General features: G+C 37.9%; 1 long non-coding RNA gene and 1 other non-coding gene across 2 annotated transcripts in view; one reads left to right on the top strand and one right to left on the bottom strand.

Moving 5' to 3' along the window:
- The window catches only part of LOC132541431 (uncharacterized), a 610114-nt gene that overhangs the window by 126488 nt on the left and 456334 nt on the right, over positions 1-27292 (bottom strand). The window lies entirely within an intron of this gene.
- On the top strand, positions 26182-26287 carry LOC132541581 (U6 spliceosomal RNA). The gene has a single exon (XR_009552721.1). It is a non-coding gene; the product is annotated as a U6 spliceosomal RNA (small nuclear RNA).

Below are 27292 nucleotides of genomic sequence, written 5' to 3'. Positions count from 1 at the left end.
ACTCCACATAATTCCCACCACCAAGTCTCCATATCCCACCCCCTCCCCTGATAGCTTTCCCATTCTCTATCCCTCTGGGAGCATGGACCCAGGGTCATTGTGGGTTGCAGAAGGTAGAAGGTCTGGCTTCTATAATTGCTTCCCCATTGAACATGGGCGTTGACTGGTCGGTCCATACTCCCAGTCTGCCTCTCTCTTTCTCTAGTAGGATGGGTCTCTGGGGAAGCAGAGCTCTAGGACACATTGGTGGGGTCTTCAGTCCAGGGAAGCCTGGCCGGCATCCTGATGACATCTGGAACCTGGTGACTGAAAAGAGAGTTAACATACGAAACCAAACAAATTGTTGAGCAATCATGGACCCAAAGCTTGGAATAGTGGAGAGGAAGTGTTAGGGGGGGTACTCACTGCAAACTCTAGTGTACTTCTACTTTCAGGTATATATTTTGCAGTAGTTTATGGATACGTGTGAACATATGCTCTCTCTCACAGAAACTGGTGTATATCTAGGTTTTGGGACTTTGTTAGAAAGTGAACCACCTGAGATGGAATTAGAGTATACTATGAAAGGAAAGGTCTCACCCGAGTAATGAAGCTGAAGGGTTGTCATTCCACACGTGAAGTCTCTGGACACATTCTGAAGTGAAGCATATTGAGGTGGCAATCGTTGTGTTGGTTAGGTTGTGATCGGCAGATGCAATATTATTTGATATGGATTGGGAGAGGCATATGGGAAAGTGGGCCCTATCCAATGGTTCCAGGACTGGGGGAAGTAGAGGCTCTATAGTGGAGATGTGAGGTTCCTGCTGTCTTAGGGTTCAAAAAGACAATCGATAGTTAATGTTATCATCACATTAATTGGTAATTGGGTTAACTTTGAAAAGTCCTTTTGTTATGGTTTGCTGTACAGTACCCAGTATCTTGTATATAACTGTGCTATTGGTTGCTTCTGATCTACTTGGTCTAGGCTTTTGAGAGAGTCTGTATATCAATTACACAGCCTATATATTGAAAAGATTGTCTGTGTTTTGAAAAACTTAGAGACATACAATTAATTTCCCCCTCTCGTATTAATTAACTAGTGATTTATATGACTACATTTTACTAGGAGTGTACATAAACACCATTCCCACCACCAAAAGACTGTGACCCATCCCTCCTACCCACTCCCACCCCCCACTGGCCCAGGAAGCTGCATGTCTACCCCTCACCACAGGGTTTTTACTTTGGTGCCCTACTTACAATTTGGTCAGGTCCTGCTTTTAGTTTCCCTTTCAGATCTTCTTACTCAACTTCTGTTGATGAGTGGGATCATCTCATAGTCATCTTTATCTTTCTGACTTAGCTCACTTAACATAATTCCTTCTAGCTCTGTCCAAGATGGGTCAGAGAAGGTGGGTTCATTGTTCTTGATAGCTGCATAGTATTCCATTGTGTATATATACCACAGCTTTCTCAGCCACTCATCTGTTGTTGGGCACCTGGGTTGCTTCCAGGTTTTAGCTATTATGAATTGTGCTGCTATGAACATAGGAGTATGTACTACTTTTTTTTTTTCTTTCCTTTCTTTTCCTTAAGGGTTATTGCTGGGGTTTGGTGCTGGCACTAACAACCTACTGTTCCTGGCCACCATTTTTTCCTTTTCCTTTTCCTTTTTTTTTCTTTTTGATAGGGCAGAGTGAAATTAAGAGAGGAGAGGCAGATAGAAAGATAAAGATAGACACCTGCATACCTCCTGCTTCACCACTTGTGAAGTGTTTTGCTGCAGTTGGTGACTTGGGGGCTCAGACCTGGATTCTTGTGTGGATCCTGGTGCTTAGTACTATGTGCATTTAACTGGGTGGGCCTCTGCCTGCCCCCTTGAACTACTTCCAATCCTCTACTTTTTGTTCACTAGGTCATATTCTAACTTCTCAATAGTCACATGCTACTTAATGATGAGATACATACTGAGAAATGCATCATTAGGCCATTTCATTATTGTGTGAATATCTTATATGGTATAGCTTATTGGGACTAATGACATATATATAGTCATTGACTCAAAGTCACTAAGTGATGAATGATTATATAAAATTCCCAGAGTTTCTAACTTAACTGTCATCATACCCTGTACTTGGTGCTAACTGACCATAAAAGGCAGAGCTGTCCTTTCCGTGATCCAGCCAACTCCTATGATCTAGCTGTATTGTCGGAGCAACTTGGAGGAGAGAGAGAGGAGCGGAGACAGAACACAATTCTTTATTCGTGCAGGCACCTCAGAGTTGGGTGAGAGCACAGCAGTTCCGGCCACTTGGGGCTAGCAAAAATGTCCACCTTGCAGCAACACCCTTTTCTACATCTAATCATGAGGTGAAAAGCAGGCAAGAGAGCAAGGGGCGGAAGAAGGGCTTTTATGGGAGAAAGTTGGGACATGATTGGCTAGGAAACAAGGTACTCAGGGATAGGAAAATGGAAAGGGGGAGGAGTAAACGAAGCACTCCAACTATCTCAGGGAATTGACAATGCCCTGAGGGGACAACATGGCGGCTGTGACTGCATCTGCACAATTTCCCAGCAGTGATTTTGTTTAAGTGGTTCCTAGTGTTTAGACTAGTCTACTCCTTATTGGTATTCAGTCTGTCACTTAGCACCCTATTCCAGAACTGCTTCCTTTCCCTCAACTGTTCATCATTGTTTCCTACTACACTTGTTGGAGCCTGACAATATTTATCAGGAAATGTTTCTTTATGATAGTTCATCTAACAATTTAGTCAGTTTAGGAATATATGCTCCTCATGTAGCTCTTAAGACCTTCCTTCTCAGTAGGTCATAGTCTTTTTAAAAAAAATTTCTTTATTGGGGGATTAATGCTTTACATTCAGCAGTAAATACAATAGTTTGTACATGCATAACATTTCTCAGTTTTCCACATAACAATACAACCCCCCACTAGGTCCTCTATCATCCTTTTTGGACCTGTATTCCCCGCACCCCACCCCAGAGTCTTTTACTTTGGTGCAATACACCAAGATCATAGTCTTTTGGGGAGTAGGTCCGTGTCTGCACTCCTACCACAGTACCTGCCATGTGGCTGATGTCAGTGAGCACTTGATGTGTATACAATGTTTCCCTAATCTTTTTGAATATACTGGTGAGATTATAAGTTTGATATACTACTGCTACTACTACTACTACTAATAATAATAGCAATCACCTACTTTATCTTCTCTTGATTCAGAGGAAAATGAATGACTAACATCATTCTGTACATCTCTTTTTTTAATACTTATTTATTTATTTTCCTTTTTTGTTGCCCTTGTTTTTTATTGTTGTAGTTATTGATGTTGTCGTTGTTAGACAGGACAGAAAGAAATGGAGAGAGGAGGGGAAGACAGAGAGGGGGAGAGAAAGAGAGACACCTGCAGATCTGCTTCACCATCTGTGAAGTGACCCCCTGAAGGTGGGGAGCCAAGGGCTGGAACCGGGATCCTTACATGGGTCCTTGTGCTTTGTGCCACGTGCACTTAACCCGCTGTGCTACCACTGGACTTTCTGTACATTTCTTAGATGAGTTTCATTCCACTTGAATATATTTTTCTTAGACAGTATTGGTTTTATGACAATTATTCAATATTGAGGTCTCAAGATTGATGTTATAATGCCAAAAAAAATATTGATTATAATAGAAAAAAATTACAAACCTCATGTCCTATCTTACTACAAGAAACTTTTAGGGGGCATCTAAATATAATCATCTTTTAAAAATGTAATTAAATTCACCAACACTATTAAGGTAGTATTTACCTTAGGATGAGTGTTTCCCTTTCTCTGCGTGGAATGTCAAATCAACAGTATGCAACTGCCCTGGCTTGTTGATGACAAAGGGCAGTGAGTGTTCTATGCTTGTCTTGAATACCCAATTCAGTGGGTTTTATTACAATGTTTTAGTACAGTGGGTTTAGTACAATTTGTGGTAGTGTCTAGGGAGCACTTTGAAATTTCCTACAAAATAAACGATATTTCCCCATAACCAACATAGTTGATCTTCACCAAAGTAATAGAAAAATTTGTTACATTTTTTTCAATTATAAAATTATTTTATTTATTTACTTAAAAAAGGAGACATTAACAAAACCATAGGATAAGAGGGGTACAACTCCACACAGTTCCCACCACCAGATCTCTGTATCCCATCCCCTCCCCTGATAACTTTCCTATTCTTTATCCCTCTAGGAGTATGAACCCAAGGTCACTGTGGGATGCAGAAGGTGGAAGGTCAGGTTTCTGTAATTGCTTCCTCATTGAACATGGGCGTTGACAGGTTGATCCATACTCCCAGCCTGCCTCTCTCTTTCCCTAGTGGGGTGGGGCTTTGGGGAAGTGGGGCTCTAGGACACATTGTTGGGGTCATCTGTCCAGGGAAGTCTGGTCAGCATCATGTTAGCATCTGGAACCTGGTGGCTGAAAAGAGAGTTAACATACAAAGTCAAACAAACTGTTGAACAATCATGGACCTAAAGGCTGGAACAGTGCAGATGAAGTGTTGGGGGGAGGGTCCTCCATTTTGTAGATAGCTAGTAGGCATATTTTAGTTATATTTCATAGGGCCTTTAGTTTTACTAGTTTTTTTTTCTCTGAGCCTGAAATCTGATATGCAGATGGTTCCAAGTTATTGTCTGGGGAGGTGATGTCATGCCTGGAAAAGGGACAGAAAGCTGGATCAGGGGAGAGAGTAGCTCCCTAATATGGGGGGTGGGATATAAGTATTGTTGACTGTATTAAACCCCATTGATTTGATTTGGTCTGGGGCCCATATTCAGCTTAGGAGCCTATGTGACCTCTGCATCCCTGTAGATCTGAGCTCATTTTCTCAAGTGATAAAAAATTTTAGATTGTATGCTTATAAAACCCCTCAGGCATAAACTCTAGTGCTATTGATATTATTAAGCTTCTTGCTCAACTATCTTACTGTTATTTCAAAGGGAGTGATAAAATGAAAAATGTGAAGGGGATTTGGAGATAGCTCACCTTGTACCCTACTAGGCACAGGCTAGATTTGAGTTCTAGCAGCAAATGGAAGTATCACAGAGAGCACTGGGAAGGAAGGTGGATGGTAGGGCAGTGCTGTGTTGTTTATTCTCTTTATCTTTATATAAATTTTTAAAAAAAGGAAGAGGAGCTAGTCAGTGGTGGACTGAGTAGATGTTACGATGCTCAAGGACTTAGGTGCAAGCTGCCAGTCTCCACTTGCAGGGGGAAAGCTTCATGCGTGATGAAGCAGTACTGCGGGTGTCTTTCTTTCCCTTGCCCTCTCTAGCTCCCCTTAACTGATCTAGCTCTTTCTATCTAATAAATAGAAAGACATTATGCTAGAGAGATAGCATAATGGTTATGCAAGCATGATTTTCATGGCTGTGGCTCAGAGCTTCAGGTTCAATCTCCAGCACCACCATAAGTCAGAACTGAGGAGTGCTCTGGTAAGAAAAATAAAAAAAAAAACCTATTAATTTTAAGGTCAGGGAGATAGCATAGGAGTTATACAAAAAGATTTTCATGCCTGAAACTCTGAAGTCTCAGGTTCAATCTCTGGCAACACCATAAATCAGAGCTGTGCTCAGGTTTGTCTCTGTTTGTTTCTCTCTGTAACTCATTCTCATTAAGTTAATTAAAACATACATATTAAAAATAAAAAGAAAGAACTGGTTCTGGTCAGTAGTATTGCACTTGGAAAACTTTGAGTTTATTCTTTGCTAGCACATTTGAAATTATCATCATTACATTATAAAACAATATTTACAGGCAGGCTTGGTGCTTCATTTTATTTCTACACTTAGCATAATTAATTCCTATAGCAGACTATTAACTTACTCATATGTTTATGGAGTATGCTAAATATAATAAAGTCTTTCAAATTTTAGACTTATAAGATGAATTCTTAATGTCTGACTCACTGACCAGAAATATATATTGATAACCAATAATTAATACTCCTATATAAAATTTGAGGATATGCTTTTCATATCTACTAAATTTTTGAGAAAGTAATGATACTCATTCTATCACACCTGAATACTGGTCCTATCCTATGTATATAATAAATGGGAGTGATCTTGTTAATGGAAATGAGTAGGGTGTGGTTTGGATTTCATTGACTGTAAAGATATTTAAACCATCTAAATATGAACTATGTTTTTTTTTTCTTATTTAAAACATCCATTTAAAATATCACCACCTGAAGGTGGTATTCTGCTTGTCTTGCCTCTTCTTCAGACCCTGGTAAAACTTGTAGAATGTGATAATTATCCTGGAGAAATACTTGAGAACTGTTTAGGTATGAGACATTCAAGACCAGGTATTATATCAGAGGTCAAAGTTATCGTATAGAAAAGTATGGAAAGATTAGTTATAATGACTTCACTCATCACAATTATTTTATGTGCCTACAAAAATACATAAAACATTATTTTTTGCACATTCATTAGTTGTGATTTTTAAAAACATGTTAAGTAGTATTCCAACATGTGGATATGCAGACATTTATTCGTTACCTGTTGGTGGGGGAATCTTGTGCTGAGTTTTTTTTTTTTTTTCCTCCAGAGAACTGCTCAGCTCTGGCTTCTAGTGGTGGAGGGGATTGAACCTGGGACTTTGGAGCTATAGGCATGAAAGTCTGTTTGATATCAACCCTGCTGATGGGAGATTAAAAAAAATATTTTAGTGCAGGAAGCCTCTCTCCCACAACACTTTGTAACAAACAAAATATTTCTAATAGTGTATTAAAGCTGTTTTCATATTATGTCCTTGTTGAATTAGTGACTCTGAGCAAAGTTTTCTAACCTCTGAACTAGGGAAGAAAAGTCAAAGTATAACAATATGACCAGGAAAATTTATGCTTGAAAATTTACCATGGTATATTTTTGTGTGAATCATATAATATTGTTCATCTCTTAAATCCATCAGTCCAGCTCGTCTGTCATAATGGTGTTGTTTGACTTGTGCTAATTTTTAAAATTATCTTTTTTATGTATTAGATAGAGACAGCCAGAAATCAAGAGGGGAAGGGAGTAATAGAGAGGGAGAGAGACACCTGCAGCCCTGCTTCACTCTCACAGAGCTTTCTTCCTGCAGATGGGGGCAGGGGGTTCGAACCTGTGTTCTTGTACCTTGTAACATATGCGCTCAACCAGGTGCGCCACCACCCAGCCCCTTGCATTAATTAAAACATTTTATTTACTGCGTAGAGACAGTGAGAAAGCAAGAGGGAAGGGGGAGACTGAGGGAGAGAGATAGAGAGACATGGCAGTACGGCTTTACTACTTGCAAAGATTTCCTTCTGCAGGTAGGGACTCTGGGGGTCCAACCCAGGTCCTTGTGCATTGTAACATGTGCACTCAACCAAGTACACCACCGTCTGGCCTGGCATTAATATTTTTTTTAAAAATTTAAGCATTAGTGAATGATAAACTGTGAAGATATTCACTGGCAAAAAGTAGTTGAACAAACAAGAAGACACTAAAAAGGAAACTTTTTGTAAAGAGCAAAATTAGGAATACATTGGAATGGAGTTGGAACAAATTTATAATAAATTTTAATTTTATTTGAAAAATATTTATTTTTTAAGAGAAGGAAAGAATAAAAAAGTGAGAGAAAGAGACTAGGACACCACGCTAATGGATGTGGTGAGGCAGATTGAAGCCAGGGCATCACATAGACAGGTCCTATGTTTTACCCACTGAGCAACTTGCCCTGGTCACAGGATCATTTTAATTCTTCTGAAAATTTTTTTATACTTGGGTCTCCCATCTCCCACCCCATTGAGTTGCATAGGAGAAAAATTTCTAGTGTTTGTTAAGTCTAACATATGGGTGTGTGTGTGTGTGTGTGTGTGTATGTCAAATAATATGTGAGGGCATATTTCTGGGATCTCAGTCCTAGTCTGTCTTATTTTTCTTCAAGCATCATGCAACTGTCTTATCTATTTTTCTTCAAGCATCATGCAATTTTGGTTATAATAGTGCTGTAATATAATTTGAAATTGGGAAGCATGATGCCTTCATTAACAAAAAAATAAATAAAAATAAAATCCCCACTATTTTTAGGATTTATTTGGTGACTGAGTATTTTCTGATTTCAGAAAAACTTTTGTAGCTTTTGTTATCTTCTCTTAAAACAACTTAGTGTTTTCTCTTTTTTTTTCTTTCCCCACTGAGCCAGGGGCCTTGAGCATGAGTGAATTCACCCCTTCTGGGCTGTTTTATTTTATTATGATAGAACCAAGGAGAGAGGCAGGGAGAACTTGCCCCAATGTAATGGTATTCATGTGTGATATTTTTCATAATATACAATTGATGTTCGCTGGATGCTTTTTGATGTCACTATTACCATTCTTCAGTGACATAAGCAGTAGTCATAGATTCCATACTACTTCCTGCCAGAGTAGGACTTCTTGACTTGGTTCTTGACTTGGGAAACAGTATATTTTGGCACCTGAGGCCCTTACCTGCTGACTAGAGGTAAAGATTCAGAATAAAGAAATTTAAAGAATACTTGATTTAGTAACAAAGTTACCTAATTATTATTTAGTGTTGTGGTTGCTTAGTAATAAACAGATGAAAAAAATTAGTTTTCAAAATATTATCATCCAAAGTAATTTTTTCACTAAAATAATTAAATCAGTCCATTCTTTTAGGATGTCATTTTGATTCTTGTCTGAACATGAAATAAAACTAGTAGAATAGAATGTTACTGATTTTTAAATTATAGGAGTAGATTGTCTTCCTTACTTTTTTACTGTGTGATGAGACAGAATAAAAATGAGAGTTAGTCAGTACAAACCAAAGATATATTAACAAGATTCTTAGATAAGAGTTAGACATTTTCCAGAACTGATTTGGTAGTATTGTAATGAGACAGTGCTAGTCTTGGGTTATAATTAGAAGCCTTAAACAAGACCTAGAACTTTCAAACAAAGTTTTATGAAATAGAAATATGCTTAAGTAGAGCAAAATGAAATGTCAACTCTGAAATTCTTGTAGCATTGAGAATGTAAAATTAAAGAAAAAGTGTGATAACATTTAGAAAGGTTTAAAAATAGCTTTTGAAAAACTCTTGAATTTGGACATACTCATAAGGAATAAAATTACAAAGCCAAAGAACTTTTCAGAGAAAAGAATGGTTACATCAATTATTAAATACAGAAGTGTTAGTGGAAGTGAAAAATTCATTTTTCCATTCCTTTTTCAATTTTTATTTGCAATTAATAGGCTTCAAGATTGTAAGATTAAAATGTCTATTCTATACCACACCCACCACAGTTATGTATCCTCACCCTCTCATATCATTTTTCCATTAGTATGTTTTTTCAAAAGAATTGATAAATGCTTAAAGTTTGAAGAATAGACTGTTTATATATTAGCAAAATATCCCCCAAAAGATTGCTTCCTAATTACAAAGCAAGAAATGATAACTTTATAGTGGAGACCAATATCACCTTACTGAGTGATCAAAGTTCAGATCACCAATAATAAAGTAAACAGCAATCTGATTCTTAATTAGAAACACTGAGAAAGCCACAGATCATTTCAGTGTTTCTGCTGAAAATGCATGAACCCAACCTAACCATGTGGGAACATCAGACAGACTCTATTTATTGACAGTTTTATCACAGGAGCTTGGTGTTAGCACTGTGTTAGCAGTGTTATCCACTGCTCCTGGTGGCAATTTTTTTCCTTTTTTTTTTTTTCTTTCTGTTTTATTGGGTAGGACACAGAGAAATTGAGAGGTGAGGGGGAGATTGAGAAGGATAGAGAAAGATAAGACACTTGCAGATCTGCTTTACAGCTTAATTTAAAGCATTCCCCATTTCATCTGGGGAGCTAGAATCTGAGTCCTTGCATATGGTAATGTTGTGTGCCACCACCCAACCCCTGGGACATTCTTCATTATGATTGCCTTGGTGGTACTTTTGAAAAATCTTAATGTCATGAAAAAAAATAAATACTGAAATATTTGGCTATTTGACTTATTTATTTGTTTGTTTATTATCAGAGCACTGCTCAACTCTGGCATTATGTTTGTGCTGGTGATTGAACCTAGGACCTATGAGGCCACAGACATGAAAATGTTTTGCATAACTATTATACTGTTTCCCCATCCTTGAATACTAAAGTATTTGGGGACATAGGAGCATAGTTCTGCAACCAGTTCTCACATTGTTCAGGACAAATATTTTGTGTGGTATACATGAATATACACAGTGTAGGGAAGGAGATTAAAAGTATGATAAAATAATTGGTAAATCTAATTGAAGGGTATGTAAGCTCTGTGTTCAGTTCCTCTAATTGGAAGTTGTTTCCACACAGTTAAGGAAAAAATAAGAACAACTATACATTAGCTATCTGAGGAAAGTTGCTCTTTTCTTTTCTTTTTTTTAATTACACAATTATATGTGTTTATATATACTTTTTTCTCAATTGTGATTAATGGTTTATAGTAAAATACAGTAGTTTGTACATGTGTAACATTTCTCAGTTTTCCACATGACAATTCAACCCCCTCTTAGGTCTTCTTCTGCCATAATATCCTAGGACCTGAATCCACCCCCCACCCCCACACACACTCCAGGGTCTTTTATTTTGTTGCAATACACCAAATTCAGTCCAAGTTCTACTATGTGTTTTCTTATTTTTCAGTCTCTCTATTATTAGTGATTTAATACTGATAAACAAGATTGGGGGATAAGAGGGAGCACAATTCACACAACTCAATTCACACAACCACCAGTGTGCCATATCCATCTCCTCCACTGGAAGCTTCCCCATTTCCCCATTCTTTATCCCTATGGGAGGATGGACCAATGATGTTTGTGGGGCGCAGAAGGTCGGAAGTCTGGTTTCTGTAACTGCTTCTCTGCTGGATATGTGTGGTGACAGGTGGATCCGTACTCCCAGCCTGTCTCTAGAAAGGTGTTCTTTTCTGCTTGAATCACTGGCACTGAAAAGAAATCATTTGCCAAAGTGAAATTCTGCACTCCATGAGACTGAACTGAGAGCTGAGTTGTGAAATGAATTTGCAGTGTGATTCAGGAAACAAAGCTGATATCCTCATAATCTGTTTTTTCATTATATGGATAATTTGGTTCAATTTATAAACATAAATGAGTTTCCTACTATATGTCAAGAACTTTGCTGGACAAAGGGGGGGGGCTTCAGGGATAATTGGGTTTCCTGTTCTCAGTTTATTGACAGTTGGGGATGAAGGGAAATAGCTATCAAAATACATGTAATGTGCAACTGTAAAAGTAAATATAAAATATTTGAACTGGAAGGAAAAAATAAATACAGAGAAAAAGGGAAGAGTACACTAATTAACAATATGGGGAGGGGAAGAGTGTGAGAGAGGAGTGATAGTGAGGCCAGGAGAGATGTTAGGGAGTAGGGAGGGATGAAGGAGATACTCAAGGCCAAGAAACTTGTCACCACAGAGGCAGGAGACTGAAATTTGAGCTGTTTGGAGGGCTAGAGCAATTTGATCAGATCTTATATAGGTTTCTTATATTCAATTTTCTTTTTCTTTTTTGTCATTGCTGAGGCTTCACCCCTGTGAACCTACTTTTTCAGCTAGAAAGACAGAGAGAAACAGAGAGGGAAGAAGAGGTAACACCAAAGCTTCCTCCAAATGTAGAGAGGGATTGGCTCGCAGGTTGGTTGTGTGTGTGTGGCAAAGCAAATACAGTATATAAGTGAGCTATTTTGCTGGAATTTTGGTGTTCAGTTTGTAGCCATAGTAAATAAATTAGCTTTTAGTTTAGTTACTGTTTAGTTATGAATATTTGTAAGATGTTGAAATATAAAATAACAGCATATTTCCATACAAGTTGCATCTTTAATAAATGGATTTTATTTTGTATGACATGGCACCCCATTTGACTTTTGTACCCTTTTGAATAGTATATGGACTGTTTTATTTATTTTACTTTTTAGTTAGTGATTAAATAGTGACTAACCAGATTGAAAGATAACAGGACTACAATTCCATACAATTCCAACCACCAAAGTTCTGTATCCCATCCCCTCCATTGGAAGGTTCCTTATTTTTTATCCCTCTGGGAGTATAGACCAAAATTCTTTATGGGATATAGCAGGAGGAAGGTCTAGATTCTGTAATTGCTTCTCCATTGCATATGGATATTGGCAGGACAATCCATATTCCCAGCCTGTTTCTATCTTTCCCTAGTGGGATAGGGCTCTGGAGAGGTGAGGTTCCATTGGTGAGGTCATCTGAATGGATTGTGTTTTATTTATAGGAAAGGAATCACCAACAGTCATGCTGTCCAAATGTTTTAGTGGGTTTCACTTTCAAATATACTGAGATAATGGAACGAAAGTTTTATTTTATGAAACTATCTTTCAAATGCAGACTACTACTAGAAGATAATATTTTGTTTTGAATTGACAGTATTGTTTTAGATTGTCAAAATGAAAGCAAAACAATAATAAAAAAATACTTGCCAAATCTGAGTTAATCTTCTTGAATAGTCATGCTTTATTTTTAAGATTATTTATCTACTACGAAAAAATGTATGTGAAGGGCCAGATTTCATGCTTTGCTTTGGAATAAGGTGGTATCAGGCACTGAATCTGTAGCACCTGGGATCTTAAACTTTTAAGTTGGTGTTCTAACAGGTTGAGTTAGCTCTCTGATGTACAAAAATTATTTTGTATAAATTTTTAAGTACTATATTCAGATATGCATATGTTCCCAGGCAAGTGTTCAAAACAAATAATTTATAAAATATGAATAAAATTATGAATATGTATTTAAAGTGATTTATTTCAAGAATAACTGAAAAAGTAATTTAAAATGAGATACTGCTTTTCTACATAAAATTAGTAGGTATTTAAAATTTATAATTTGTATTCATGTAGCTTTTCTAATAGAGAAATTGCAGGTGAGGGTAGATATAATGGTTATGCAAACCATGCCTGAGGCTACAGAGTCCCAGGTTCAATCCTCTGCACCACTGTAAATGAGAGCTAAGCAGTTAAGCTAAGCTCTGGTTAAAAAGAAAAGAAAATTATAACGTATCTAATTATTAAACTGGAGATGGTTAAAAGTAAAGTATCTATTGATGTAGTGTGATACTACTTAGGCATTAACGTTATGTACTTGAGCATTTTTTAAATTTTATTTATTTATTATTATTATTATTTTTATTTAAGAAAGTACTAACAAAACCATAGGGTAGGAGGGGTACAACTCCACACAATTCCCACCACCCAATCTCCATATCCCACCCCCTCCCCTGATAGCTTTCCCATTCTCTATCCCTCTGGGAGCATGGACCCAGGGTCATTGTGGGTTGCAGAAGGTAGAAGGTCTGGCTTCTATAATTGCTTCCCCGCTGAACATGGGCATTGACTGGTCGGTCCATACTCCCAGTCTGCCTCTCTCTTTCCCTAGTAGGGTGGGTCTCTGGGGAAGCGGAGCTCCAGGACACATTGGTGGGGTCTTCAGTCTAGGGAAGCCTGGCCGGCATCCTGATGACATCTGGAACCTGGTGACTGAAAAGAGAGTTAACATACGAAGCCAAACAAATTGTTGAGCAATCATGGACCCAAAGCTTGGAATAGTGGAGAGGAAGTATTAGGGGGACTCACTGCCAAGTCTAGTGTACTTCTGCTTTCAGGTATATATTTTGCAGTAGTTTATGGATACGTGTGAACATATGCTCTCTCTCACAGAAACTGGTGTATATCTAGGTTTTGGGACTTTGTTAGAAAGTGAACCACCTGAGATGGAATTAGAGTATACTATGAAAGGAAAGGTCTCACCCGAGTAATGAAGCTGAAGGGTTGTCATTCCACACGTGTAGTCTCTGGACACAGTCTGAAGTGAAACATGTTGAGGTGACAATCGTTGCGTTGGTTAGGTTGTGATCGGCAGATGCAATATTATTTGATATGGATTGGGAGAGGCATAAGGGAAAGTGGGCCCTATCCAATGGTTCCAGGACTGGGGGAAGTAGAGGCTCTATAGTGGAGATGTGAGGTTCCTGCTGTCTTAGGGTTCAAAAAGACAATCGATAGTTAATGTTATCATCACATTAATTGGTAATTGGGTTAACTTTGAAAAGTCCTTTTGTTATGGTTTGCTGTACAGTACCCAGTATCTTGTATATAACTGTGCTATTGGTTGCTTCTGATCTACTTGGTCTAGGCTTTTGAGAGAGTCTGTATATCAATTACACAGCCTATATATTGAAAAGATTGTCTGTGTTTTGAAAAACTTAGAGACATACAATTAATTTCCCCCTCTCGTATTAATTAACTAGTGATTTATATGACTACATTTTACTAGGAGTGTACATAAACACCATTCCCACCACCAAAAGACTGTGACACATCCCTTCCACCCACTCCCACCCCCCACTGGCCCAGGAAGCTGCATGTCTACCCCTCTCCACAGGGTTTTTACTTTGGTGCCCTACTTACAATTTGGTCAGGTCCTGCTTTTAGTTTCCCTTTCAGATCTTCTTACTCAACTTCTGTTGATGAGTGGGATCATCCCATACTCATCTTTATCTTTCTGACTTAGCTCACTTAAAATAATTCCTTCTAGCTCTGTCCAAGATGGGTCAGAGAAAGTGGGTTCATCGTTCTTGATAGCCGCATAGTATTCCATTGTGTATATATACCACAGCTTTCTCAGCCACTCATCTGTTGTTGGGCACCTGGGTTGCTTCCAGGTTTTAGCTATTATGAATTGTGCTGCTATGAACATAGGAGTACACACCTCTTTTGGTTGGGTGTTATGGAGTCCTTGGGGTATAACCCCAGGAGAGGAATTACTGGATCATATGGAAGGTCCATGTCTAGCCTTCTGAGAGTTTTCCAGACCGCTATCCACAGAGGCTGTACCAATTTGCATTCCCACAAGCAATGCAAAAGGGTTTCTCTGTCCCCACAACCTCTCCAGCATTTGTTGCTGCTGTCCTTTTTGATGTATGCCATTCTTACAGGAGTGAGGTTGTATCTTAGTGTTGTCTTAATTTGCATTTCTCTGACAATAAGTGACCTAGAACAATTTTTCATATGTTTGTTAGCCTTTTGGATCTCCTCTGTAGTGAATGTTTTGTTCATATACTCTTCTCATTTTTGGATGGGGTCATTTGCTTTTTTGGTGCTAAGTTTGCTGAGCTCTTTATATATTTTGGTGATTAGTTTCTTGTCTGATGTATGGCATGTGAAGATCTTCTCCCATTCTGTGAGGGGTCTCTGTTTGTTTAATAGTTTCTTTGTATGTTCAGAAGCTTTTCAATTTGATGTAGTCCCATTGGTTTGTTTCTGCTTTAGTCTTCCTTGCAATTGGGTTTGATTAATCAAAGATGTCCTTGAGGTGTAGGTGGGAAACTGTTTTACCAATGTTTTCCTCTAAGTATTTGATTGTTTCTGGTCTGACATCTAGGTCCTTGATCCATTTGGAGTTGATTTTTGTTTCTGGTGAGATAAAGTGGTTCAATTTCATTCTTCTGCATGTTACAACCCAGTTTTCCCAGCACCACTTATTGAAGAGAGCCTCCTTTTTCCATTTAATCCTTTGGGCCCCCTTATCAAAGATTAAATGTCCATAGGTGTGGGGATTTATTTCTGGGCTTTCAATTCTGTTCTACTGGTCTGTGTGCCTATTTTTATTCCAGTACCATGCTGTTTTGATGATGATGGCTTTATAATATAGTTTAAGGTCTGGGAGTGTGATGCCTCCATTTCTGTTTCTTTTCCTTAAGATGGTTAAGGCAATTCTAGGTGTTTTCATGTTCCAGATAAATGATTGTAGTGTTTGTTGTATTCTCTTAAAGAATCTTGGTCGAACTTTGATGGGTATTGCATTAAATTTGTATATGGCTCTGGGGAGAATATTCATTTTGATGATATTTATTCTTCCAATCCATGAGCATGGGATATCTTTCCATTTCTTTGTATCAGTTTCTATTTCCTTGAGTAGTGACTCATAGTTTTCAGCATACAAGTGTTTCACTTCTTTGGTCAACTTTATTCCTAGGCATTTGGTTGATTTTACTGAAACAGTAAATGGGAGTGATTTCTGGATGTCTTCTTCTTCAGACAGCTTGACTTCAAGAGCTTGACTTCTTCCCTTCAAATCTGTATTCCTTTGATTCCTTTCTCTTGCCTAATTGCTATGGCAAGAACTTCCAGTACTATGTTGAAGAGTAATGGTGACAGGGGACAGCCCTGTCTAGTTCCTGAGCTGAGGGGGAATGCTTTCAGCTTCTGTCCATTGAGTATGATGTTGGCTGTAGGTTTGCTATATATAGACTCCACTATCTTGAGGAATTTCCCATCTATTCCCATTTTTTGTAGAGTTTTGAGCATTAATGGGTGTTGGACTTTGTCAAAGGCTTTCTCTGCATCGATTAAGATAATCATGTGGTTTTTGGCTTTGCTTTTATTGATGTGGTGAATGCCATTGATTGACTTATGGATGTTGAACCAGCCTTGCATTCCCGGGATGAATCCCACTTGGTCGTGATGAACAATCTTTTTGATATGTAGCTGTATTTGGTTGGCCAAGATCTTGTTTAATATTTTGGCGTCTATGTTCATCAGAGATATTGGTCTGTAGTTTTCCTTTTTTGTTCTGTCCCTATCAGCTTTGGGTATCAGGTTGATGTTGGCTTCATAGAAGGTGGAAGGGCGTATTCCTGTTTCTTCATTCTTATGGAAAAGCTTAAGAAGTATGGGTACTAACTGTTTCCTGAAATTTTTGTAGAATTCATTTGTGAAGCTATGTGGTCCAGGACTTTTGTTGTTGGGGAGATTCTTAATAACGGTTTCAATTTCTTTGTCTGTGATTGGTGCATTTAGATTTTGTAGTTGTTCTTGGTTCAGTTTTGGAGGGGCATATGTTTCTAAGAATTGTTCCATTTCTTCCAGATTCTCTAGCTTGGTGGCATATAGTTCTTAAGAACTTTCGCAGGATTCTCTGGATTTCTGTGGTGTCCGTTGTGATATCTCCTCCACTGTTTACAATTCTATTAATTTGAGTCTTCTCTCTTTTTTGTTTTGTGAGACTGGCTAGGGGTTTGTCAATTTTGTTTAATCTTTCAAAGAACCAACATTTGGCTTCATTGATCTTTTGTATGGTTCTTTTATTTTCGATGTTGTTTATTTCTGCTCTAACTTTAGTGATTTCTGTCCTTCTGGATGCTTTAGGGTTCCTTTGTTCCTCTTCCTCTAAGTCCTTGAGGTGTGCAGTAAGGTCATTCATTTGAGCTTCTTCTTGGTTTTTAATATGTGGTTGTATGGCTATAAGTTTCCCTCTCAGTACTGCTTTAGCTGTGTCCCAAATATTTTGATAGGTTGTGTCTTCATTTTCATTTGTTTCCAGGAACATTTGAATTTCCTGCTTGAGTGAATCTCTGACCCAGTGGTTCTTAAGGAGTATGTTGTTTAGTTTCCAAATTCTGTGACTTTTAATAATTTTCTGTTTGTTGTTAAATGTTAGTTTTACTCCACTGTGGTCTGAGAAGATACTTGGGATGATTTCAGTACTCTTGAATTTATTGATGCTGTCTTTGTGGCCTAACATGTGGTCTATCCTTGAGTATGTGTTATGTGGATTTGAAAAGGTGTATACAATTTTTTTTGGGTGAAGGACTCTGAAAATGTCCAAGAGGTCTAGTCTGTCAATCTCTTCATTCAATTCTCTTGTATCTTTGTTGGTTCTCTGTTTTGTTGATCTAAGTGTGAGAGTGGGGTATTGAAGTCTCCCACTATTATTGTATTACTATTGATGTATTTTTGAAATTCAGTAAGTGCTTGATGTTTTTAGATGGTCCCTCATTGGGTGCATAGATTTTAATGATTGTTAAGTCTTCTTGGCTGATTGATCCTCTAATCATTATGTAATGTCCTTTTATTACTTTACTTAATTTAAAATCTATCGTGTCTGAGATGAGAATGGCTGTTCCTGCCCTTTTTTGTGGTCCGTTAGCCTGTATAGTAGTATTCCATCCTTTCACTTTTAATCTTTGTTTATCTTGTTGTGACAGATGGGATTCTTGCAAGCAGCATATGGTTGGATTATGTTTTCTGATCCATCCCCCAACTCTGTTCCTTTTGATGGGTGAGTTTAAGCCATTGACTTTTATTGATATTATGGATTCAATGTATTGTAGTGCCATTGTTCAAAAAAAATTTTTTTTTGTTTGCTCTGATATATTTCCAGTATTGTAGTGATGTTCTTGTTTATAAGAGGTCTTTTAGAACCTCTTTCAGGGCCGGTTTGGTGATGGTTGCCTCCTTTAACTGTTGTTTGTCTAAGAAGGTTTTGATCCCTCCATCTAGTTTGAATGAAAGTCTAGCAGGATATATTATCCTTGGTTGAAACCCTTTTTCATTCACGGCTCAATAGATATCTTGCCATTCTCTTCTGGATTTTAGAGTTTGAGTGGAGAAGTCTGCAGATAATCTATGGGTTTTCCCTTGTATGTGACTTTTTGTTTCTCTCTTGCATCCTTTAGGATCATTTCTTTTCCTTACTTCTTCTCATTGTGACTACGATGTGTCTTGGTGTCTTCAGGTCTGGGTTGATTCTGTTTGGTACTTTCTGGGCCTCTTGAATCTTGATGTCCTTTCTGTTGTTTAGGTCTGGGAAGTTTTCTTCTATTATTTCCTCTAGAATGTTTGCTTCCCCTTCCTCTCTTTCTTCCTCTGGCAGGCCAATTATGCGAATGTTACTTCTTTTGAGATCATCCCATATGTCTCTGTTGTTGTTTTCAGTGTCTCTCAATCTCTTTTTAAGCTTTTTCACCTCTTTTTTTGTTTTCTCTAACTCATCCTCTGTCTGACTAATTCTGTTTTCTGCTTCTGTTAGTCTGCTTTCCCTTGCCTCAGCTTCTTTCTTCATTACAGCTATTTCAGCTTTCAGTTCTCTAATTGCCTCAAGATAATCAGTATTTTCCTTGGGGGGTCTCAATTGTTGTTTCCCTAATACTGCCATTCCTTTCCTCCAAAGTTGTTTTCATTTCTGTGATTAATAAGTTTATTATTGCTTGCATACTTTTCTTATCTATGGTTACTTCTGGCTGATTTGTAGTTTCTTCTGGGCTCTTGTCTTCATTTATTGGAGTAGCAGTTTCATTTGTTTTTGTCTACCCATTTTTTTGATTTATGTGTTTCTTTTTTTATGCTCTGTTGTTCCTCAGTTGTTGTGTCTTGAGTATAAGCAACACTGTACTAAATACCTTTATGACAAGTGCCCTCACCAACCTCAGGAATTACAGTAGCAATTGAAGCAAGTATTGAAGCAGTTTAATCCCTACCAGTTAGCCAAACAATTTCTCTAGTCCGTGAAAGAATAGTAACCAAATCCCAGTGAAGAAGAAAGAGAAAAGAAAGAAGGGATAGCAAGAATAGACAGTATGCAAATCTACTATCCACTGTATATTCTAGGGGTAACAAGAGGGGAAAGGGAACTAGAGCAGAGATACACACATAGAGAGTCCACTCTGAGTCAGATTTATTCCCCAAAATAATTCACAAATTCAGAATGGCAAAGAAGAAGGAAGAAGTGTATGACAAGAAAAAAAAAAAAGAAAAAAAAAGAAAAAAGAGACAAGAGAGAGAAAAGAGAAAAGATAAGAAAAAGAGCTGTAATTAAAGAGCAGTGAAAGGAAAGTTTTTTTTTGATTACTTTATTTTTAATTTAGTTTAATTTAATTTTTTTAATTAGCTAGGAGGAGGAGGGAGGGGAGAGTCTGTAGAGGAGGTAGGAGTAATGAGACAAGTTCCTCCCACAGTAGATAAGATGCCCACTACCCTAGCAATGAAAGATACCCTAAGAGTTAATTCTGATCAACCTAAATGGGGGGAAATCTATGCCTTTATATAATATTAGTAATAAAATTGATCAGGGTAAAAAAAAAAAAACCCTGTCCCAGATTACCTCAAACCTCGTGATCAGAGGCAGCTGATTGTTAAGGGGAAAAAAAACCCAAACCTCTGGACTAGACAAGGATAGCTGAAATAGACAGTTATACAAATCTACTATCCTCTGTATATTCTAGGGGTGGCTAAAGGAGGAAGGGAAGTTGAGCAGATACACTCGCAGTGAGAGTCCACACTGAGTCAGAATTCTTCCCCCAAGTAATTCCCAAATGTGTATCAGTGAATTCCAAAAAGCACACTGTTTGGTGGTGTGGGTGCTGGGGCCTGTGGCTTTGGAAGCTGTAGGATTAAGGAAGAAAGGATGACAAGAATGAGAAAAAGAATAAAAAAGAAAGAGAGAGAGAAAAAAGAAAAAGATAAGAAAAAGAACAGTCATAAAAGAGTGGTGAAAGGAAAGAGTTATTTATTTATTTATTTTTTTAATTATTTAATTAGCTATGCGGGGTGAGGTGGGGGCGGGTTGGCTACTTAGCAAGAAAAAAGGCCAGAGGTTTCAGAAGGGTATAGACTTAGAATGAATGATACTCCCTGGTGGTACAGGAATTTGGTAAAGACAGAAGCTCAGCAGGGGAGCCTGCTAGGAGCTGGTCCCCAGGGACTGGTTATAGGGGGGCGGGTTAGGGGGAGTTGGTATGCTTAATAATTAAAAGGGAAAAATTTTTTGTTCCCTTTTTTTCTACTCTATTTCTTAACCCAAATTAAGTTATAGTCACCTCCTTGGTGTCACCGCTAGGACCCCTTATTGACTGGCCTACTAAAGGCAGAAAATCCTACCGTTTGCAGATGTGGTCAGAGCTCAAGCCACTAGCAGCTTCTCAGTTCACTATCTTCCCCTAATTTCGTACTTGAGCATTTTTAAATGATGTAAATGCTTAGATTATCATTACAGTTAAAAGACAGTAGAATGTATGATTTCTACCGTGTCAAAATATACCTAGAATAGTTCAATAATTTTACTAATAGTGGAAGGTGTTAGCAAGTAGGAAAAATAGAAAATAATTGTACTATATGTTTTTTTCACTTTTTCTATAAGTCTAAGTGATTTCAATTTAAAAAATACATAGAGGCTTGACAAGATAGCTGACCTGATCTGAGAATATGCCTGCTTTGCCCTGTGCTTGAACAAGTTTCAGGCCTGGCTTTCACCTTAGTGTTGTGGTCTCCCTCTCTCTCTCTCTCTCTCTCTCTCTCTCCCTCTCTCTCTCATCTTTCTCTCTCTCTCTTCTTACCTGAAAGTCATTTTGGAACAGTGAACATGCAGTGACAACATCAACAACCAAACCAAACCAATCAAACAAATGACTGATAACAAAAAATAACAGAATTTTAGCTGTGATTTGTACATAGTAAAAGAGGCATTTCTCTTTCATTTAAAATACTTTTCTGTGGCAATTTAAATGTTATTTCATTGTATAATCATTTAAAATGTTTGTTCCTAAGTGGTCCGAGAGGTAGCACAGTGGATAAAGCATTCGACTTTCAAGCACAAGGTCCTGAGTTCAATCCCCGTGTCATCACACGTACCAGAGTGATGTTTGGTTCTCTCTCTCTCTGTCTCTCTCTCTCTCTCCTCATTAATAAAATATAAAATAAAATAAAATCTTTTAACATTAAAAAAGATAGCAGTTTGTTGGTCACTGAGCCAACTACACATCAAGATGTGAGTGCTGAAAATGGATGGAGGCAAAGATAGAGACATCAACGGTTAGGAATGCATTTTATGGGTGTCCGTGAAGTATGACGATAGATAGTAAAAATGAGAACTGAGATTTAGGAGACTGACATTGACAATTTACTTTCATAGTAAAAAAGTGAAGGAAGTCTTCTCAAGAGTAGATATCTGGAGTCTTTTATGTTATAAGAAAATTAGGGGGTGGATGGAATAGCTCACTTGGATTGTGTGCTGCTTTGCCATGTGTGTGACCCAGGCTTAAGCCTGAAAGAAGCATTGGTACTGTGGTCTCTTCTTTCACTCTCTCTGCCTCTCTGTATCTATCTAACACACACACACACACACACACACACACACACACACACACACACACACACACACACACTGAATTAGGTCAATTCTTTAGGTTGTTAGGGAGTGTAAGTCATAGTAGGTAGCTCAAGTATTCCAATAAGGCTACTTTTTAGTAAATGCAAATCATTTGCTTTAGATAACTGTCTTCATGCTTATTTTTATCACAGACTGCTTTCTAGACAACTCAACTTTGTGGTGATTCAGGTCTTCTTCTGAAGTGACGGCCTCTTATCTTAATGAGTGACCAAGGTAATCACCTACTCAAATTAAGTGCCTCTTGACCTGAAGTTTCGTGTAAAATATTCTTGTTTATTTAACATTAAGAACAAATAAGAAAATGAAGGGGGTAGATAGTATAATGGTTATGCAAAGAGACTCTCATGCCTGAGGCTCTGAAATCTCATGTTCAGTCCCCACATCCCACCTCCCCTCCTACCTCCCCACACCACTATAAAACAGAGCTGAGCAGTGCTCTGGTTAAAAAAAAAAAAATCAGTTTTGGCCCCGGGTGGTGGTGGGGCTGGGTTGAGTATACATGTTACAATGCACAAGAACCCAGGTTTGAGCCCTTGGTCTACATCTGCAGGGAGAAAGCTTTGCGAATGGTGAAGCAGTGTTGCAGGTGCCTCTCTCCTTTTCTATCACCTAATTTCCTCCTAATTTCTAGCTGTCTCTATCCAATAAATAAAACAATAAAAAATTATAAATAAATAAATAATAAAAAAAAGAAAATGAGTAGTCCAGGAGATGGCACAGTGGATAATGCATTGGATTCTCAACTATGAAGTCCTGAGTTTGATCCCCAGCAGTAAATACACCAGAGTGCTGTCTGGTTCTTTCTCTCCTCCTATCTTTCTCATGAATAAATAAATAAATCTTCTTTTTTTAAATGAATAAACACTGTGGTCTTATTAGGAGCTGCACCTGAGGATCTGTAGCTGGACATTGTAGTTCTCAATTATTTCCTACTTCAGGACCTCTGAGAGATCATATCCCCTTGGGGTCTCCTTAGATTCGCAATTCTGGGAGAGTTGTGCTGAGTAGGGGCTATGCTCCATTTTCCTATGTTACAACTCTTCCATTTTGAGTTATTGCTAAACCCAGAAATCTATAAAATTTATCGTGTTTTTCATCAATTTCTCATAGCGGGACAAAGTAGAGGTTGCTTCTTCGGGAAGCAACATGGTATCACATAGTTTTGAAGAGGGATCATGAACTTTCATTTTAAATTTTGACTGTGGTTCCTACAAAAAAATTAAGTTTTGGGGGTCGGGCGGTGGCACAGCGGGTTAAGCGCATGTGGCGCAAAGCGCAAGGACGGCGTAAGGTTCCCGGTTCGAGCCCCCGGCTCCCCACCTGCAGGGGGGGGGTCGCTTCACAGGCGGTGGAGCAGGGCTGCAGGTGTCTCTCTTTCTCTCCCCCACTCTGTCTTCCCCTCCTCTCTCCATTTCTCTCTGTCCTATCCAACAATGAATAGCGTCAACAAGGGCAATAATAATAACCACAACGAGGCTACAATGATATGAAAAGGACATAAGACCCATGAAGAGAGACATGGAATCAGGTGGTGGTGTGCCAATTGGGTGTACGTGTTACAGTGCACAAGGACTCAGATTTGAGCCCCCACCCCCCACCGGCAGGCGGAAAGCTTCACGAGTGGTGAAGTAGTGTTGTAGGTGTCACTCTGTCTCTCTCCCTCTCTTTCACCCCCTTCCCTCCTGATTTCTGCCTGTCTTTATCCAATAAGATAATTTTTAAAATATTAAAAAATATTTAATCAAAAAGAGAGACAGCACAGTATTGCTCACCTTGTTAAAAGCAGATGCTCCTACCTGGTGTTGGGATCTCAAATGTGGATCCTTGCGATGCATCCTTGGTAAAGTGTGCGCTGTACTAGGTGTGGCCCCTGCATTACTTTACCTTTTCAGATTTGTCTGCCATGCTACAGAATTCTCACAGACTCAAGTATGGATCAAATTGCCACCATGCCTGAGAAGTATTATGTATATGTTAATGGTAGTTTTTATTATTGTTCATAAATAAAAATTCAGAAATGTACATTTGAAATATAATCACTAAAATTTATCATACTTCCACTACATTGCCATTTTAGTTTGACTTACGTGAGCAGAGAGCAAAGCATTTCTGCCACGTTTTAACACTACTTTAAGGGAAAAATAATTCCTCAAAAGCAGATAATTGACATGTTCTTGGAGTTTTGGGACCATAACACTTGTAATACTATGATATTCAACTCATAGTTGAAAGTTAAGAGCCATTCTTAATGTGCTCATTTAACATTTACCTGTCTTATGTATATTTGAAAACCAGGAAGCAACATCACGGCACTCTTCATCTGCAAGAAATAATATTAATAATATTAATAAAATTAATAAAATTAATGCTTCTGTAGGAGTCTATTAATTTAATTTGTTTATTTTTTGTTGTTGTTGCTGAGGCTTCACTGCTCTGAGCCAACTGTTTTCAGATAGGAGAGACAGAGAGATAAAGGAGAGAGGGAAAGAAATCACAGCACCAAAGTTGCTTCTAGTGTGATGGGGACTGGACTTGAACCTAGGCTGTGCACATGACAATGCAGGGGAGCTACTTAGGTGAGCTCTCTTATCAACCCTGTGGCCCTGCATTTGACATCATGGGGCTTGCAGGTCTTTGACACTAAGCTGATGCATTACTTGATAGCACTTATGAGATAGATTCCGTGGGCTTTAGTCATTAACTCACTGCAGAAACATTTAATTTATACTTTTGAGCCATTTTGTAGTATTACATGTTCAGTAAATGAAAAAAAAAGTTATGATCAGATATCTATAAAAATCAATGAAAACAATATAAAACTTGCAAAAACTTGTCAATGTATAGAACTAGACTTGCCTACAGTGAGATTAGGGATGTCACACTTTTGGCAGTTCTACCATCAATAAAAAATATTTAGTAAAGATACAATTACATGTGAAGCTATATAAGATGTCATAATAAGAAAATCATATCTAGAACAGTGAGCAGGGGTTAGATATATAACACACTAAGTAGATATTGATATATGTATACATTGTGGTTTTCACTTAATATGGATAAATAACAGATGAAATTCTGGTGTTAAAAAGCTATATGACTGGATAGAAATTAGAGACTAATTTTAGGGTTCTGAGGTCTTATTAAGTTGATGCATAATAGTGTAGAAGAAATTTTTAGGAGGTTTCTCCCTCACTCTATTAGTTCTATTGGCAGGTTCTCAAATAAATTGACATTAAAGAGATAAAACTAAAAAAGACAAATTTAATTTTATGCCACAAGGATGTTCATAGAACATGGAACTTACTAAAGGACTAAAGCAACCAGATTTTATAGGTTTTAAACAAAGCAACAATAGATCTGTGAAAAACAGAACAAAGATATTCCTGAAAGTTTTAGTCTGGATGACTAGTCTAATGATTTAAGTAGAGATTTCTGTCAGTTTCTAATAAGAAAAGTCCCTCTCCATTCTCTCTATCTTTCCCTACCGCCGTGTGTGTGTGTGTGTGTGTGTGTGTGTGTGCGCGCGCGCGCGTGCTCGCGCACGTGCGCACATGCACATGTAGGGGTGTACCTTCCACATAGAGATTTATTTTCCATTTTTTTGGGATGGACAGGGCCACAGAAAGAGGAGAACCATAGAAAATTTAGGAGACTGACTTTAGGAGAAAGGTGAGTTTCTTCCGTGACTATTTCTTGAATTCAAAATAATTAATATGCTGTTATGACACATCTTGGAACATCCTGATATGGAAGTTGACAACAATAGTAATGTGACTATTTTCTCTTGAGTTTGCTGGAGGATAGGACATTTCTTTTTTAAGTACCCACAATGAGGACAGAGATAAGAAAAATAATGGTGGTTATTCTTTGGAGTAGGCTCTTTCTGGCTGACTCATACTTTGGGGGAGTCTGATGCCAGGACCTGAGGCAAAGAAATATCTCATTTTATATCTCAAAATAGGTTTTTGAAGTCTGTGACTTAGGGGAGAGGAATAAGGGCAAAAAATGCCCAACATTTTTATGCATGTGACCCCAAGAACAACACACATCGATATTTTTAAAAAGTCCTCAATATTAGAAGATGAAGGCAAATTTTACTTTTTCTTTCACCCTAAGATATTTGATTGAGCCCCATCTGTTCATTCTTATATTTTCTATTTTAATTATGTGGTTGTCCTCACTTCTGTAGTACATATAACAATACCAGAATATTACAAAGAAGATTAGCATAGTCCCTGTGCAAAAATGACTCACAAATTTATAAAGTTGCCATATTTTTGCATAATTACTTCTTTCTTTCTTTTTTTTTTAATACTTTTTTAAAATTTTAATTTAATTTAATTTTATTTATTCCCTTTTGTTGCCCTTGTTTTATTGTTGTAGTTATTATTATTGTTGTTGTCGTCGTTGTTGGATAGGACAGAGAGAAATGGAGAGAGGAGGGGAAGACAGAGAGGAGGAGAGAAAGACAGACACCTGCAGACCTGCTTCACCACCTGTGAAGTGACTCCCCTGCAGGTGGGGAGCCCGGGCTTGAACCGGGATCCTTATGCCGGTCCTTGTGCTTTGCGCCACCTGCGCTTAACCCACTGCGCTACAGCCCAACTCCCTAATTACTTCTTTCTTTGGATTCCCATGTGTATACCTTAGTTGTCCTCTTATTGTGTTATATTTGTTTTACTTTTCTCTCTCTTTCATGAAATGAAATTCCTGAAAGATGAGATTTATTCTTTGTATCCATACTAGTTATTGTGCAAAAGTTGACTTTTAAAAAACACATAGAAAATGCTTAGTGAGTGAATAAATGAATAAATGAATAAAGTTTTATTGTTACAACTAAGACACATACATAATTATTTATATACATCATGCTAACCCAGAAATTGATTCAGAAATAGTTAATAATTTTATTTCCTTTCATCTTGTCTCTTCCTGATGATGGAAATTCTATTTTAGTGTGATGCCCACATGGTCACCTACTGTCAGTAACTTCTGGGCACAACTCAAGATTGACGATAGGCAGATGGACAGACTTGCTGTTGTTTTTGATCAAAATAATATTTCTGCTTTTTAAAAATATGTCAGATATGCCCTTCTTCCCCTTTCTTTGTAAGACTGTAACTTTAGCTTCTAGCAATCACCCCTCTCCCTGCCCCCCAAACTTTTCTGACTGGAAGTTTTATCCAGAACATAAGCAGCTAATTGTTGTTTTCGACGGGCTGGCTTCACGGGCGGGTAACAGATGACCAGGGACTCATGGTTGAGCTGTACGCAGTATCTCTTT

The sequence above is a fragment of the Erinaceus europaeus genome, chromosome 11 (genome assembly GCF_950295315.1).
Source record: "Erinaceus europaeus chromosome 11, mEriEur2.1, whole genome shotgun sequence".
NCBI classification, from domain to species: Eukaryota; Metazoa; Chordata; class Mammalia; order Eulipotyphla; family Erinaceidae; genus Erinaceus; species Erinaceus europaeus.
Note: the sequence above shows the minus strand (reverse complement) of the source record. Positions and strands in the feature narration are given on the sequence as shown.